The following is a 17,487-nucleotide window of genomic DNA, read 5'->3' as shown; positions in this document are numbered from 1 at the left end:
AAACTATTTGCATTTATCATGGATAGCATGCTGTCTAGCCACTCCAGCTAACACAGAGACATACATATAAGAAACTATGATATGGAGCGTTTACATGGATGCAGACCTCTGCCTAGGCCGCAGGCACACTCAGATCTGGTCCTGTGTTTAAGTTTATTCTTGAGTGTTAATGCTATGCCGATCCTTAGAGAGACAAGCGGATAAGGGGATATCTTAAACTGGATCAACTTCTATTGGTGATGTGACATAGTACATGTCATCACCTTATCTAATGTGTGTCCTGCAACATATTCTCAGTTTTGAATGGGTTTTACGTTTCCTTCCTTATCTTGGGCAAAGCCCCAATACCTTAATATATAAGGTGGTTGCTGTTTCCTTTTCTACCATTCTTCATTGTTCTTACATAGCTGTCAGGCATAGTAGCACATTCCAATATAAAAATGTGTGATCTCTTGCCTCCCAGAGCTGAGCACGTGCCTGGAAGCAAAAGATCCTTTGGAAGGCATTCTCGTAATAGTGTCCTATCTAGAGTTCTGAAAAAGTGTGACAACCACAAAGGTAAGTATATACGTTCGTATTACAAAAGTCGGCATGCATTCTGCAAGTATATACACATGCCCCTGGCTGCTGCAGGGAATTGCTTGTCCATTTCCCTCACAAAAAAGGCTGGAACTTGGGGAAAGAGCTGTTGCTCCAGCAATGAAGTAGCTCAGACTGGGGACTTACAATGAAGCTAGAGGATCTGCTCCTTCCTAGCACTTGGGCAGACCATGATCCATGAGCTACCACTTCATCCTGAGCTTCAGATGCAGCTAGCCAGGCACCTGGGTGGCAGCGCTGAAGCTCCCATCTGGATCACCATCTCCTCTGCTCCTATGACCCTGAAGAAGATGAGAAGGGGCAGGTCAGAGATCCCGCCAGAGGAAGCCATGCAGCAGGTGTGGTGACCTCTAGTCCATGGCAGGGATATCCAGAGCCAACAGCACTTCAGAATCATTGGCATTGTGGAGATCTGCTGGAGGCTCCTCCTCCTCCTCCTCCTCCTCCTCCTCCTCCTCCTCCAAGGTCTGAGTAGGCTTGAACCTTGAAGGACTGTTCCCAAAGGCCAACACCATCTATCTTCAATTTGGCTTGCACTGTGCTTGAGTGCTTTTGCATTCTGCCTGGGGGTAAAGCAATCTAGGGGGTAAAGCAATCTAATTTTCTACATTTTTTAGATGCCCAATAGCTCTTTGAGCATCATACAAGAAAACAGCAAAACAACATAAAATCCCAACAAGATACAATAAAAAGCAGCTTTACACAATTATAAATAGGAGCTAAAAACATAACAAGCAGCAAAATGCATTTTTAAAATACCAGTGAGTAAAAGCACTTAAAAAAACAACAAAAAGCAGGAGCAGATAATTTAAAACAGAGAATTTAAAAATTAAAAACATTGGATTTGAACTTGGGAGGAATCAGGGAAGCTAAATACCAGAAGATTCAGGACACCAGTTTACAAAAAAAAAAAAAAAACCAACCAACCCCAAAATGGTTGCTGGGGAACACAAGTGGGAAGTGTGTTGTTGGGTTCAGGCCTTGCTCTCAAGCTTCCCATCTCATTGGCCTTTAGTCAGATCCAGCGGGGCCCATCTTATATTCTTAACAACAACAAAAATTGTTGGAAATACCTCCAGTTAGGTACCAGGCAGGCCACTCTGGGTAAACAATACAGTGGTACCTCGGGATGTGAACGGGATCCATTCCGGAGCCCCGTTTGCATCCTGAATGGAACGTAAGATGGATGGCACGTCTGTACGTGCGTGAGTCGTATTTTGCCGCTTCCGCGCATGTGCATGGCCTCATTTTGAGCATCTGCGCATGCGCGAGTGGCGAAACCCAGAAGTAATGCGCTCCGTTACTTCCGGGTTGCCGCGGAACGCAACCCGAAAGCACTCAACCTGAAGCACATTGTACCCCAGGTATGACTGTACTGTACCATAGTCAAAACAAAACAAATTCCTTCCAGTAGCACCTTAAAGACCAACTAAGTCAGTTCTTGGTATGAGCTTTCGTGTGCATGCACACTTCTTCAGATACACTGAAGAAGTATCTGAAGAAGTGTGCATGCACACGAAAGCTCATACCAAGAACTGACTTAGTTGGTCTTTAAGGTGCTACTGGAAGGAATTTGTTTTGTTTTGACTATGGCAGACCAACACGGCTACCTATCTGTAACTGTACTGTACCATTTTACAGTCATGTCCTCCATTTTGAAGGCGTGACTTACAAGCAATTTTAGATTCCCTCACACACACACACACCTCAAAACAGTACATTTTGGACTATATATGTGTACCAAATGTCAGGTTTCTAGCTCATGAAGAAATATCCTGATATTTGATACCATCTTCAGTAAGTCAACCAGCCCATTCAAGTTCCCCATATACAGTGGAACCTCGGGTTGCGAACGTGATCCATGCGGGAGGCGATTTAGCACTTCTGCACATGTGCGAGTGCTGAAACCTGGAAGTAACCCGTTCCGGTACTTCCAGGTTCGGCGCAGTATGCAACCCAAAAACGCATAACCTGAAGCGTCTGTAACCCGAGGTACCACTGTACATACAGAATGGCTATAGTTACAACTATTGATGGCTTTGGTGCTCTTAATAAACCAAGTATGTTACTTAAACAAACAAATGGAAACTTGCAGGTTGTTTTTTAAAGGCATGATGGGTTTTCACTCACTCACTGAAATATAGAAAGAATATAAACCTGTAAAATTGAGCAGGTTACCTGAAAACGACTTGACAATACAGCGTATGGAAAGATCTCAGTCTTTCATTTTAAAAAAAATATCTTGCCCTTCTAGACAGAAAGGTATGAAGCAACATATGAAGATACCTTACTGAGTGATTTATATGAAATGGCAGAAAGGCAAAAAGAGCAAAATCCAGAACCACTGAAGCCAGGCAAGACTACGATGGTCTTCATGGTCCTCAAACAAAGCAGTGTAGGCTTTCTGTGAGCTCCTTTAAACAAATTCCTGCCCAATAGTAACAGAAGGTATTTTCTAATCTTCTATCATATTCACACTTACATGAGAGGAAGCCCTCTTGAACACAGTGTGACTTCCATATGATATGATTGCAATACTAGAGGGGTTTTTTGGGGGGGTAGTTTCTTCCCAGAGGGACGCGGGTGGTGCTGTAGGTTAAACCACAGATCCTAGGGCTTGGCGATCAGAAGGTTGGCAGTTTGAATCCCCGCAACGGGGTGAGCTCCCGTGGCTTGGTCCCTGCTCCTGCCAACCTAGCAGTTCGAAAGCCCGTCAAAGTGCAAGTAGATATATAGGTACCACTCCGGTGGGAAGGTAAACAGCATTTCTATGTGCTACTCTGGTTCACCAGAAGTGGCTTAGTCATGCTGGCCACATGACCTGGAAGCTGTACGCTGGCTCCCTCGGCCAATAAAGTGAGATGAGCGCCGCAACCCCAGAGTCGGTCATAACTGGACCTAATGGGCAGGGGTCCCTTTACCTTTACCTTAGTTTCTTCCCTTCTTGTTACCCTATCACAGATGGCACGCATAGAGATACTCACTTCTTCAAATGCATTTGTCTTTTCCTGCCCCCCTATGGTACATTAACCTCTTCTCTATTTATATTGGCTTTCTTTTATTGTTTCCTCTTTGTCTATATATCTATATGCCTATGAGGTAGTGCACTTGACTGAGGTCATTCTGTCTGCAACATCCATCACCTCATTGGTCACCAGGTTCAATATTCAATATTCAATATTGGTCACCAGGTTCAATATAATGATTCAATATTCACAGAGAGAGGCTTAGAAATAGCCTCTTAGAGTAATGGTGTTGCTCCAAGTGAAACCCCACCCCCTCCGTCTCTCCCACTTCCTCATGAGTCATTGCCAAGGGTACTGGAAAGGGCCTTTTGCCTTTGAGCTCTTTGCTCTCCTAGTTTCAATGCTCACTGGGTTCTGGGAGAGGGGGGGTCTGGAATGCTTTCTAAAGACACTGAGTCTGTCAGCTGTGTCTTCCCTGGTGGTGCTTCTTCTTCCTCCTCCTCCTTTCCCATTATTTCCCAGCTTTTCCCCTCATCTGCCTCTGCGCTGTGACCTCCCTCAAACCCCTGTTGTAATTCTGAACTGTCTCGTTCTTCTCTGGAAGGGTCAGGCTGGGGAGGCGGTCTCCACCATTCCTCCTCTGCCCAGTCCCTGCCACTGAAGAACATTCACCCCACATAGGTAAATGTTTCTAGCCCCCTCCCTAGAAACAATGGTGGCATCACTGATGACTTCATAATGAGCCTACTCTTATACTAAGGTCAGACCCACTGCCTACCCCAATAAAGTCCCAGACAATGCTATTACCAAGATCCTCTGACTGGAAATATCAGGCCTTGAACCAGGGGTTTTCTGAATGTACAGCATGTGTTTTACCACTGAGCACAGCACTTTTCCATCTGCTGTAATAGTATGGGCTTAGACAGCAAGAATACGGTATGTTGCCCTTCTAAGACTTTTTTGTGACCAAGAAGCTGAACCGTTAGACTGTTAGACCACCATCATGATGACCCCGGTTAATTCTGAACTCTGTTCCCTATTGCATTTTACTTTGCAACAACTTTAACGTTTTCCCAATTCTGTTAGTTTTTATTGAAATATTCTATGGGTAAAGTGTTCTAATTTATAAGAAATGTAATACAAGCAAATATCAGTGTTTAACAGGCCTTGCTCATTGCTTGGCTTTTTTGAAGACCAGTTCTGAAAATGTGTTGTCTCACTATTAAAAGGCGATGGACATTGTAGTTATCTTTTACATACTTCTATTCACGTTCTCCAGGTATGCATAATTTTGCAAACCTCTCACTACACATGTCTCACTTCACCTGTGTTTATTCTGGGACTGAATCCCTGTTCTTAATAATGCTTCACTCATTGCTGTCATGGAGATATATCTCATTTGTCTTCTCCTGCCCTTTGCAACTGGTGCTTTCTGCCACACTCGCAGAAGGCGAAATTAAATGGTTTCTGGTAATGAAACGGTTTCTGAGTAACAGGCAAAGATCAAGTAACTGAGGAAGTGACTCTGGGGGCCAAGGGAGCATTTTTTTGTTAGACCAGGAAGCTGTTATCACTTGTTACAATCCCTCTAGTGTTGGTTAACTTATGTATCTGAAATAGCTAACCAATTACAGCTGGCGAAAAGTGCAGTGTGGTGGAGTAAAGCTGATTCATTTGCAGTCACCATAAAAGTGTGGTCAACATCTTTGCTGTGTAACATCAGGGCACACCTCTGAGAGAAACCCAGACTTTGAGAGGGTTCTACCATGGAAGGGCCTGAGGTTCTTGCCAGCAGATAATCAGTTAACAACACCCACTACTTCTCTCTTCAAAACTGCTTCCTGACAGTGCTATCAAATTTCAAAACTATACTGGCAATCATGATGGATTAATATTAGGTAGCCAGTGATTTTTTTTCTCACCTCGAAATCCAAAGAACTTCTATTTTCTTTTCATATCTAATTTCACCACTGTAGATACATAGAAAAATGAAACTGTAAAAAAATAAGATTGGAATGGGTAAGAAACAAAGAGTAAGGTTAAAAAGCAAACACACTTTTACAGCACATCCTAAACCATGTCTAACTCAGAATTAGTTCTAGGTAAGTGGGGTTAGGATTGTAGGCTTGGTGGTTTCTTTTACAATATAAAAGAAAGGATGGAGAGCATCTGGTCCTCCAGATGCTGAACTGTAACTCTCAGCAGCCCCAGCCAGATGGCCAATGGTCAGGCACAGTTGATGGGAATTGTAGTCCAACAACAACTGAGGGCCACAGGTTCCCTCTCCCTGTTTTATACTTCTGTTGCTTGTGCTAGCTTGATCATCCTGCTGCCTCATTAAGTGAGTGCCAGGGGCACTATTGCATGTTTCATTGAAGAGGAGACTATCGACAAGGCTCAAAAGCTTACTCTTGAATGTATTAAAGCCTAATTTACAACACCAGCCATGTATTTTAACCCTATGTTGTTACTATACAATGTCTTATAATAAGCAAAGTCACTGACGCTACCGTGAGTGTTTCGGGGGTTTTTTTTTTTCATTCACCCTTCACAATTGATGGGTATTTTGTACTTTGGTCTTCAAATATGCAATGCCTAATGAGAAGAAGCAGCTTTCAGTGCCATGGCTGCCGTGGATTCCTAGGAACTTGTCAAAGGTAGAAGTCTGGAGGCATGCTGAGAAGCAAGCAGGCAGAGAACTCAGTCTTCAGCTCAGACTAATGAGCCAGGCTAGAAGCAGTTTTATAGGACAAGGTGACATCCTTTTGGCCCCTTTTTAGCATATGATCTCTGCTGGTAGCTGCAATACCACCCATCAGCAGCAATAGTGTAGTAGAAAGTAGGCCCTCCCTTCTCCGCCAAGCTACCATGATGGTGTAAAACGTACAAGGGTCCTACTGTGAGAGAGTCCCCAGGGCCTTACAGAATTGTAGCACTATGTGAGAGCTAAGGATTTTTAACAAGAAATCCCTAATCCACTTACAAGGCTGCATTTTTCCCCAAATGTCTTTATGTAACAGTTAAACCAGCATAAAACCCATTAAAAATTATAGTGTTGATCAGGGATCAAGACCAGTGACCCTCCATAAGTTGTTGGACTCCAACTCCCATCAGCCTAAGCCAGCATGGTGGATGATGGGAGCTGGAGTCCATCAATATGGAAGGCCAGAAGTTCCCAATCCCTGCTGTAAGAGTAAAGGTAAAGGGACCCCTGACCATTAGGTCCAGTCGTGGCTGACTCTGGGGTTGCGGCGCTCATCTCGCTTTATTGGCCGAGGGAGCCAGCGTACAGCTTCCAGGCCATTGGCCAGCATGACTAAGCCGCTTTTGGCGAACCAGAGCAGCGCACAGAAACGCCATTTATCTTCCCGCCGGAGCAGTACCTTTTTATCTACTTGCACTTTGACGTGCTTTCGAACTGCTAGGTTGGCAGGAGCAGGGACCGAGCAATGGGAGCTCACCCCGTCACGGGGATTCGAACCGCTGACCTTCTGATCGGCAAGTCCTAGGCTCTGTGGTTTAACCCACAGCGCCACCCGTGTCCTAATCCCTGCTGTAGATGTACTCAAAAGAAAACAATCATAGTTGCACAATATTTGAATTGGTTTGGAATCCAGCAGAGCAAGTGGTCTCTTTACATATCCCCTGCCCCACACCAAAGAGATGACTGTCTGGAGGAGAAAGCCAGTTCAACACAGAGGTCATCCTTTCCTTGGTCCCTGTCACACAAAGGTGGGAATCCTTTGGCTCTCCAAATGTTGTTGAACTACAACTCCAATTAGTCCCAGCAAGCATGGCCAACAGCCAGGGATTATGGGACTTATAGTTCAGCACAAATGTTCCTCACACCTTCTGTAGTGCAAGGGAGCTGCACATAGAAAGCTGAATTGGGGGCATACCATGCAGAAAAAAGGTCAAAAATAAAAAAGGAAACTCAGAAAACTCTTAGATTTTAGAAATTCGATTTTGTGTTCAATATTACAAGTAAACATTGGCACCTTATGAACCCTTATCCTGAAATTGTAAAAAAAAAGCAAAGAAAGGAAAAAGCTGTATCTGCAGGGAAATGGTTATTAGTGTTTCTCTTTTTTCTGCCTTAGTGCAGAAAATATTCCCCTTTTTTCCCTTAATGTCTTCTGCTTCACTTCTTCCCAAACTTTATCCCCTGTGGTTTTGCTAAAAAAAATTATCTACAAATGAGAGATCACAAACAAATGGGTCCCTACATATAAAGTGGTACTTCCCCCACTTAATGATTAGTTTATTATTGTAATACTGCTTCGTTTAAAATACACAAAGGAGTTTTTAAAATTATACTGCTTCTAAAGGACCTTCCCTGGGAATTTTCAACATATTCTTTGCTTCCAGACCATTCTGTCATTGGCTTTATCTGCAGCGTCACAAAATGAGGCTGCAGGTATTACTTGGGCCACACAAAGACTTAGCTCACTAGATTGGCTCCGAAACCTCCTTCCACTCTTGGTCAAAGCCAGGCTCAGAGCCCATGTTATGCCGGTCAAAGGAACCAATCCAAATGGGGTGATCACCAGGAGGAGCTAGCAGGGTGCAGACACCAACAAACAGGTTAAAGGCTTGATACCTTAGGAATGGGCTGCAAGTGAAGAATGCATGTGAGAACCAACATTTAATTTACTCCACGGCAAGACACAGCTGGCTGGACGGTGCAGGGAACAGACCAAGAAGCAGAAGTTGGGGGCGTATCAGCAGAGGGGTTAGGAGAGGAGCAGGTCACTCTGTTGGCACCATGAAGATTTTTTTTTTAAGCAGGGATAGGCAACTTAAGGCCCCTGGGCCACAAGCAGCCCACGGGGATCATTTAACTGGCTCACGAACCGCCCCTGAACCAAGCCGCCCACTTGGCGAGTCTTCACACACTGTGCTAAACCGGCGCAGCACAGCGCGGGGACTCACTTCCGCGGTGCCAGAAATTGCATCTGTGCATGCTCAGACACCGAAAATCGCAGCCGCGTGTGATCACACGTGAACGTGATCCGGCTCATGGAGGGATCTCTGCTGGAGTGAACCGGCCCAGACGAGGTAAACCCTGCCGACCTCTGGGTTAGAGTGACACAGAACTTGTAGTAAAAATCAAGTCACAAACAATCCCTGTTCTTTCAGATTCCATTGGAAGCTGGAGTGGAAAACCACTTCAAGTTTAAACCAGATGTACTAATACTAAGACGTCAACAGTGTGTGACTTGTTGTGTTTTTCTATTGCTATTGCTAGTACTGTACTGTATAGATGGGCAGCCTGAGAGAGTACAGCTGGCCTTGAAGCAGGAAGTGGTGTGCTATTGGCTCTCCTGGATCACCTGACTCCCAAGCAAAGAAGGAATCTGGCTGGCTGGCTGTCGTGTCTGTTTCCTAGCTTGAAATTAATAAGGAGTAGGTAATGGGCATATGGCCAGATAGCTGTCCCACTATGGTTTTTAATCACAATCACAATAATAAATTCATACTAAATGCAGCATAAAGGATAAAACTTGACAGTTTCCTGACAGATGCAATACAAGATGCAGACTCCATTTTAAAAACCTGAGCAGAAGCTTGATAGCAAGAGCACAAGTTGAGTTAACATTCCAAAAAAAGAAGAAAAAAAGAAGTGAATAAACGTTTGGTCTAAAAACCTGGTGCTTTATTATGTCTCTAAAAGAGATAGCTTTACATTTTCACATGATGAATAAAAGCTTTTAATTTAGACACTCAATCAGCTTATGTAAAGTGGTATAGATTAAGATGAAAATCATTTGTAAATGTATTTGTCAGTGTTTCAAACTACCACCCTTCTCCTAGAAGAAATATTAATCAGAGAGAGCAACCCTGGTTGCTTGCAAAAACTACATAAAGCTATTTCTCATTCTAAGAAAGGACTTGTTCAATGCATTGAGTATTTATACATTTTTCTACTTATTCAAATCCATTTACATGAAATAGCAATGGCAGCCAACCTTAAGTTTACATTTACAAATCTTTAGTCATCTGTCATGTAAGGAGAATAGCTATCTCAAGATAGTACATCAGATCTCCTGAAATTTTTCCTTTTAAAAATGAGAGAGGAGGAGGTTTTATCATTTTAAGTCCCCGAAGGAACTAGAAAATTAAAGGTAATACTGTACATGAATTAAAGCTCTTAAATGGCCAAGATACAACAGCAGCCTTCTCTGGAGGTAGATATCTCTGCATTAAGTTACATCTCTGACGTAGCTTGTTCCATTCAGACACTGCAAGCAGCAGAGTGGTCTCTATGCCACATGTAATTTGATAATTAAGTAATTCCTCACAGATAGACAATGCAGAAGTGCCCATTGAGGAGCCTCACCATTGTATCTCTGTATGAGCCAGAGTGTTGACTCATGCAAAAACTTAGAAGGGGTGGCGTTCCATTTAGGGTAGATAAATTAATAGTGTTGCAGGCATAAGAGTAAAGCTGCCTTCTGTTTTAATTCAGAAAAAAAAGATGTCTCAGCTATCAGATGTTTGGGAAGCAATGGTCTGAAAGCTGCTTCCCATGTTAATTGCTCATCATAGGTGAACTGAGAAACGTTGGCTGTAAAAATGGCCCCAACAACTGCACAGCACACCTAAAGAAGGCAGGGGGGAGTTAATAAACAACATGCATTGCCCCCCTCAAAGCAAAATACTGAGATTTTAGCCTTTGATTTGGAAAACCGTTAAAAGGATATGCAATGAAATTCAACCAAGGGGAAGCGAGGAAGTCACTTAACAATGTTAATAAGTGTAATTTTCAATAAGGGTATGATTTATGTTTGTTTGTCTTATGTGTTTGTTTGTTTGTTTGTTTGCTTATAATGTTGTGAAAACCAATAAAAAAACTTTTTTTGGGGGGGGGGAGAGATTTTAGCCTTTGGCTGCCTTAATCTATTTGGCATTGGGTGAGGAATGACTGAAACCTGGCACTGCAGACAGCCACCTGTATGAAATACAATGGGCAGAGTTAATCCATTGCCTAGTGGGCAGCTGCATCCATGAGAACATTTACACTGTGCATCTGATGTCATGGAAAGCTGCTTTGAAGGCTTAACCGCCCTTCTCTCTCCACATGCTTTAAAGTTACAAAACATGCATGTAGACTCAGGATCTCATCTATATCTTATCTGTGTTATGTACTCCAGTATGTACTTGAGCAGATCCTGAAGCTGAGGCTCCAGTACTTTGGCCACCTCATGAGAAGAGAAGACTCCCTGGAAAAGACCCTGATGTTGGGAAAGATGGAAGGCACAAGGAGAAGGGGATGACAGAGGACGAGATGGTTGGGCAGTGTTCTCGAAGCTACCAGCATGAGTTTGACCAAACTGCGGGAGGCAGTGGAAGACAGGAGTGCCTGGAGTGCTCTGGTCCATGGGGTCACAAAGAGTCGGACACGACTAAACAACAACAACATGTACTTGAGCATGTACAAAAAATGAGGAGTGCCTTCCAGCATCAGACCAACATTAATCTCATCTAGCATTCTTGAAAGAATCCCAGGAACCAGGTAGGAGACCACAGCCTAACATCTGCACAGCTGTTTCTGCTGCTGTCTGGTAAGTTTCGAAGGAAAAGGGAAATGAATGGGATGGGATGGTTTTGGCAACAACAGAGAGATGTTATCAGATAATAGCACCAGATTATCCCATTTTGAATCAAAACCTCATTTCAAGGCAGGGGACTGGACAAGCTTCAAAACGAGCCTTAGAGAACAGAATAACTCAAGTTGTGTTCCAAGCCCCCACCCTCAATAAGTCAGCATTGCACATACAATTTAAAGAGAAATCTATTGTTTGCGTAGGACATCTATTGCTTACCACTGAAAACTCCCCCACTTTCCTTACAGTGATTATTTACCACACCTTGATCCAAATATAGTTATAGCCAGATAAAGTATAATTATGGGCCAGAGAATATTGCTCCAGTGACCACACAGTGCCAGTTGGTTATCCCTGCTGAATAATAAAAGCAACATGCTCATCAGCTAGAGTCTTATCTTTCATGTTAATGAAAATTGCTTTCAGACATTCTTCCAACAACTCAGGTTAAAAGCAATCCTGCCATCTTGTCATCATTTACAGATTTATCTTTCTTATTTCCCACTAATGGAGTTGCAAAGGCTCACTTGCTTATATGCTTCAGTTGCTTCTTCTCACCTCACTGCAGCCCACAAGCTGTTTCACAATATTCACTCTGTTTCAGCTTGAGGTTTTTGCAAGCGATCCCTTTTTATTTGTTTTTACTTAACAAGATTTATATACTGCTTAATCAAAAAATCAACAGATTTTTAAAAGAAGTAGGCATAACAAAATTCAGATTCAAAGACCAATATACACAATAAGATTAAATGTGTTTAGATGTGTAAATCAAAGGGGTTTGTGACTCTGACATGCATAGGAAGTACACAATCTCATTTTAATTATTTATAATAATCTTGATGCGTGTCAAAGAGTGAGCCAGCAGTAAATCACACTGTTCAAAGTTGGAGTTAACTATTAGCAAAAACACAATCTTCACAGACTTGGCTGAGTATTAGGCCTAATGAGCACAGCAGCTCATCTCTGGTGGGTCTTACCCCATGAATCAGTTGCGGAGACTGAAAATCCCCTCCTCTCCAGGACTTTTTCCAAGCAATCAGAGACTGTGCCTGCATGCAGCCTGCTACTGCTCTGCCCATTTCATCCCTCTTCTGGTTCTGGGAGACAAGGAGGGAGGAGAGCTTGTCACAGCAGGAGGGGAAGACACCTGTGACTCTTCACCCACCTGACTCATCTCTACGTCTTGGCCTCCCTCATCTCCTGCATCAGCTTCTGCCTCTGATTCTCAACTTCTCTCTGGCACAGACTCTCCCTGCTCACAAAGCCCCGTTAACTCTTCAGCTTCTGACATCTTTTCTTCCCAGTCTTCTCCCTCTCCACACTCATCATTGTTCCACCACTACTCCCTGGGCTCTCAGCCTTCTTCCTTTGGTAGTTCCCCAATGGGTTCCTCTCCTCCCACCATTCCTCTATGCCAAACCAGTCCATGGCAATGTGGTGTGTAGAACCTGTGTCTGTATTGGCCAGAGTTCAGGGGTGGAGAACCTCATGTGGGGTGGGCCCCAAATGTGATTATGTATCTCTGTCTGACACTTGGGACATCCCCAGCCCATGCTCCTCACCGTCTCTGACTTGTACCCTCCTTGAGTGTTTTTGCCTGGTTCAAACCTGTTCTGATAATGCCTCTGGCTCCCCTCAGCCTAAAAAAGTTCCCGACCCCTAATACAGGTCATTTTGTTTGTTTTGTTTTTTTATAAATATTTATTAAAGTTTTTTGAATACAAATGCATAAATAATAAGCAACATTACTTATATCATAACATAATTTCGTCACTTCTTTGGACTCCCTCACGTCTCCCACTCCCACTTACATCGTTAAAAAAAAATTTTCCAAGCAAATTACCATCTTGTTTACAATCTTATATCCGCTCATTTAAGTAGAATCTAGCAGTTCTCCAAAAGATTTATATTTTCCTTAATCTCACTTATCGTCAAATTCAGATCTAATTCAGTGGTGGACAATTATTTGTGATTTAGCATCCTTCTTAACATTCAACCAAATTACAATATTTTTGTAAATAAATCTTAAATTTCTTCCAGTCTTCTTCAACCCTCTCTTCTCCCAGGTCTCGGATTCTGCCAGTCATCTCGGCCAGTTGCATATAGTCCATCAGTTGCAGGTCATTTTGAGGCATCGTTACATGTGGTGTGAAAATGGGAAGCTTAAAATAGGTTAATATTATTGTTCTCATAGGGACGCGGGTGGCGCTGTGGGTTAAACCACAGAGCCTAGGGATTGCTGATCAGAAGGTTGGTGGTTCGAATCCCCATGACGAGGTGAGCTCCTGTTGCTCGGTCCCTGCTCCTGCCAACATAGCAGTTCGAAAGCATGTCAAAGTGCAAGTAAATAAATAGGTACCGCTCCGGCGGGAAGGTAAACGGCGTTTCCGTGCACTGCTCTGGTTCGCCAGAAGCGGCTTAGTCATGCTGGCTACATGACCCGGAAGTTATATGCTGGCTCCCTCAGCCAATAAAGCAAGACGAGCGCCGCAACCCCAGAGTAGGCCACGACTGGACCTAATGGGCAAGGGTCCCTTTACCTATTGTTCTCATATGAGGTCTACTCCATGCACGGCACACAGGCAAGATCTGAATTGCAGGTTAACAGCTCAACTATTTTGTGCTAGCCTTATTGCATTCTTGGTTTTATTTTTCTATATTGCCCTTTCTATAGGAGCCCAGAGCAGAGAACAAGGAGAAAAGTGCAATCCCATACATCTCATTTATGCCAGAACCAGAATACATCTCTGCTTGAGGGCTTCCCAAGAGGCCCCTGGTGAACAGGATGCTGAACTAGGTGGACTCTTTTGCTCTGATCCAGCAACGTTACAGGGGTAAGAACCCCCCCCCCACCAAAAGCAACAATGTAATGAACGGTTTAGGGACGTGGGTGGCGCTGTGGGTTAAACCACTGTGCCGCTTGGGCTTGCCAATCAAATGGTTGCCGGGTGAACTCCTGTTGTTCGGTCCCAGCTCCTGCCAACCTAGCAGTTCGAAAGCATGCAGTGCAAGTAGATAAATAGGTACCGCTCCGGCAGAAAGGTAAACAGCGGTTCTGTGCACTGCTCTGGTTTTGCCAGAAGAGCCTTAGTCATGCTGGCCACATGGCCAGGAAAAAAATGAGCCCTCAAATCATTGCCTTTGTCATTGTCCTTGCCTTTGAAATGGTGTGCATGTGCCGTATCTTGTGATCCATTATGCAGGATGGGGCTTACCTCCCCCTCAAAAAAAATATTTTATTGAAGTTGGCACCCCAGTGAGGGACAAAGGCCTGGCGTGGTGCCCACAGTACTCCTTTTCTACTTGCAGGGAGGGCTGCCGGAGATGGCTCTGAAGCGGGAGGCTATTCCAAAACACACCCTACGCCTTTCGTCTAAAGCGCTACAGTGCATTCTAGCAACGCCTTATTCTGCCCATTTCCATTCCTGAAGCTGCAGCCTCCCAGCCATAGCTCTGGCGGAGGCAGAAACGTAACCCGGCGGAGTTTAGGGCCTGGGAAAGGCGTCCCTAAGAAACCCCACCCTTGGCGGAAGTGTCGCCAACTGCTGCGGCGGCTGCGCCTCTAGGCTCCCCCTCCCCTCTCCGGACCAGCTTCGCCTGCCTTTCGCTTTCACGGTTGTCCCTTTCCGCCGCGCGGAGAGAAGGCTGGGGCGGTGTTGGGGTGGGGCGCTGGGGTCTCCTAAACTTCTCCCGTGCCTACTCAATCGCTTCCCATTCGTTTGCAAACCCTCCCAGCCACAATTTTTTTTTTTTTATGCAACACCAACATCTCCCAAAAAAATCAGAACTGAATGTCCACGAAAGCATATACATTCTCCTGGTTCACTTTGGAGAGCAGTGTTTGGAAACAGACGCGCGGTAGGAAGGCGCAGGTAACGTCAGATCGGTGCCTAGGAGTGGGGGGTGGCGGGGCAACGGACGGCGCGGCAGCGGCAGGATCTTAGGGGACGATTTGTTGCTGGGGCCTCGCTTGTCGTCTGTTTTGCAGAGCAAGGGATGTGGCTCCGGCGCTCCGGCTGTTCGCTCCGTTTGTTGCGGTGGGGTGCCTGCGCTGGGAATCCAGGTGGCGGGGTGGGAGAGGAGTCGCTGGCCCTCTTCAGACTCCCGAAAAGCTCCTTATGCAAGGTCTTCTATTTAGCAAGATTCAGATTTTTTTTTATTTTACGTTATTAAAATGTGACTGGCCAACTGATCTCCCTCTTGGATCTCTGCAGATCTGCCTGAAGCGGAGGGATGAAGGAAGCGGGCGTCAGAGGGGAAATAAACAGATGCGCGTAAAATGAAACGCTGCTCAACATTGAGGGGGAAACGCTGAACTGGTTTGCAAACACATAATGCAGCAACCGTGGGCAAGTAGAGATGTTTGTCCCTTGCACGTCAGACGATATACCTTTTTTCACCCTCTTCTTTCTTCCCCGTTTTTATAAAGCACCTAAATAAATAAAGCGGATGTGTTTTAACTACGATTTATAAGAGAGAGTCTTTGTATATTTCCCACCTGGTAGGTCAAGAGGTTGAGGCAAAACTAGGAACCAACATTTTGGAGGACAGCATATGTACCCTGTAAGCAACAAACGCTTAGCTTGGTTCTTGTTTCCTTTTATATATATATAGGGAAGCAATGCATCTGGGACAAAGATTAGTGTATCTTTCATTAACCTAATAGTAACTTGGCTCAGAAGTCTCATTTTTGTCAGATCTACCTAATCAAGCCAGAATCTCATTCTCTCTCCGAGACCAAATTAGCAAAAACTTTACCTTTGACTTTATTGACAGGTAGCCAGTCCTCTCCCCTTCCCGCTCCCCGCCTCTCTTCCCCTAGCCAGGCTATTCAATTTAGAGGATTAAAAGAAAGTCACTCCACTAACAGCATTTGGTCCATTGCTAACCCATATGTCAGCCTCGGTGCTTTAAATAATTATATTTGCATGCAGGGAGTGATTCATAAATATGTCAGGCCCGTGAAATATAGGCAAGCATTTCAAACTTTCTATTTAAAAAACATGAATTATGGCCGCGAAAAATGTGTTCCCATTTAAGGGTGATACGAAGTATTTGGTGTCTAGTACGGAGGCCCATCCATCATACAGACAATAAAGAGAGTTTTTGCCTGACGCTGGAAATTTATGGTTGCCCTTCTCTGCCCTAATAATTCAAGCATTGTGTCAGCCCGTGACAGCCCTTGCAGAAAAACAGCAACCCCTGTTATCAATCAAAAAGCCCTTTTACATTTTTAGCAAAACTCTGATCATCCAGACACCCTTTTAATGTATATATTACATCATTATAGATCATTCCGCACTCTCCTTCCATTCCACACCCCCCCTTACTGCAACTCAACAAAATGATCCATCATTCCTGGGACAGTCCTGATGAACGCGGATGTAAATTATTCTGCACGTCACTAAAGTACAGTCACAAGTGACAAATGTACTTTAGGTGGAATTAATTTTTAGGGTGCACGATGAAAGCACACGGGATCTGGGGTTTGAGGAGGGAGACAAGCAGGTAGATGTATCATCTTGGAGGAGGACTGCAAAACTGGATAAATTCCCCAGTCTAAATTATTTTCGCAAGATAAGATCAAGGAGCTGTTTTGGACCCTCACACGCGCGCAATAATTTTTATGTGTGCGTATGTGTATGCATATGTATAACAGCTCCCTGAGTAATATGCCTCATTTAGCATTTTAACCTTAGAACAACTTTTCTCCGAGGGGAAGTATCTTGTCGGGCTCTCGAGTTTCAAACATCGGGGAGAACTGCGGAGTTTCCACAGCAAACATATTCATGAGGCCAGGGCACGCAGCCCAGGGCGCAGTTCTTCTGATCCCATCCTGCGGTCCTGACCGGGAACGGGGCAAGGAGCGCGTCACCCTGCGGAGCCCGCGTTCATGTCCGCGGGGCTTGCGCCGGAGAAATTCCCGCTAGATTGTGCGCCTTATGTGGATCTGCAAGATCATCTCCCTTGCGTGCGGCATAATCGTAGGACATGTTCCTCTCTCTGTAACCAAATACATGCGTTTAGCCGTCTTTTGCCTCACTCTGCCCTTAGGCTTGGAGCGGAAAATACACAGTGCTCCTTTGGAGAGATGTGCGCCATTAGCTCAAACGCTCCCTGAAACCGATAAGTCTTGCCTTGTCTTCCCTGGCTTCAACTCTCTGGGCAGAAAATCTTCATTTGTGTGGCTGAGAGCAGGCGTTGGGCATGCTTTAATTACAAATCAGCCTTCCCGACGAATATTTTTGGTGCGAACGTTAGACGCCACTTGGGTTAGCAAACTGAGAGGCGTCACATACAGCTCTGAACTCACT

At 44.5% G+C, this 17,487-nt stretch overlaps 2 long non-coding RNA genes across 3 annotated transcripts; one reads left to right on the top strand and one right to left on the bottom strand.

Moving 5' to 3' along the window:
• Positions 1-3,858: 3,858 nt before the first annotated feature.
• On the top strand, positions 3,859-15,623 carry LOC309343159. Of its 2 annotated transcripts, none has more exons than XR_014157133.1 (4): positions 3,859-4,502; positions 10,999-11,131; positions 13,848-13,970; positions 14,483-15,623. It is a non-coding gene; the product is annotated as an uncharacterized lncRNA (long non-coding RNA). The 2 variants fall into 2 exon arrangements; XR_014157134.1 differs by having other exon boundaries at positions 13,848-14,007.
• Positions 8,332-11,040, bottom strand: LOC309343186. The gene is made up of 3 exons (XR_014157164.1): positions 10,988-11,040; positions 10,451-10,714; positions 8,332-10,240 (listed from the first exon to the last, which is right to left on the bottom strand). It is a non-coding gene; the product is annotated as an uncharacterized lncRNA (long non-coding RNA).
• Positions 15,624-17,487: the final 1,864 nt, after the last annotated feature.

The sequence above is a fragment of the Podarcis erhardii genome (genome assembly GCF_964252035.2).
Source record: "Podarcis erhardii genome assembly, chromosome: 5".
NCBI lineage: Eukaryota > Metazoa > Chordata > Lepidosauria > Squamata > Lacertidae > Podarcis > Podarcis erhardii.
The sequence above is the reverse complement of the archived record's forward strand: the minus strand, read 5'-3'. Positions and strand labels throughout refer to the sequence as shown.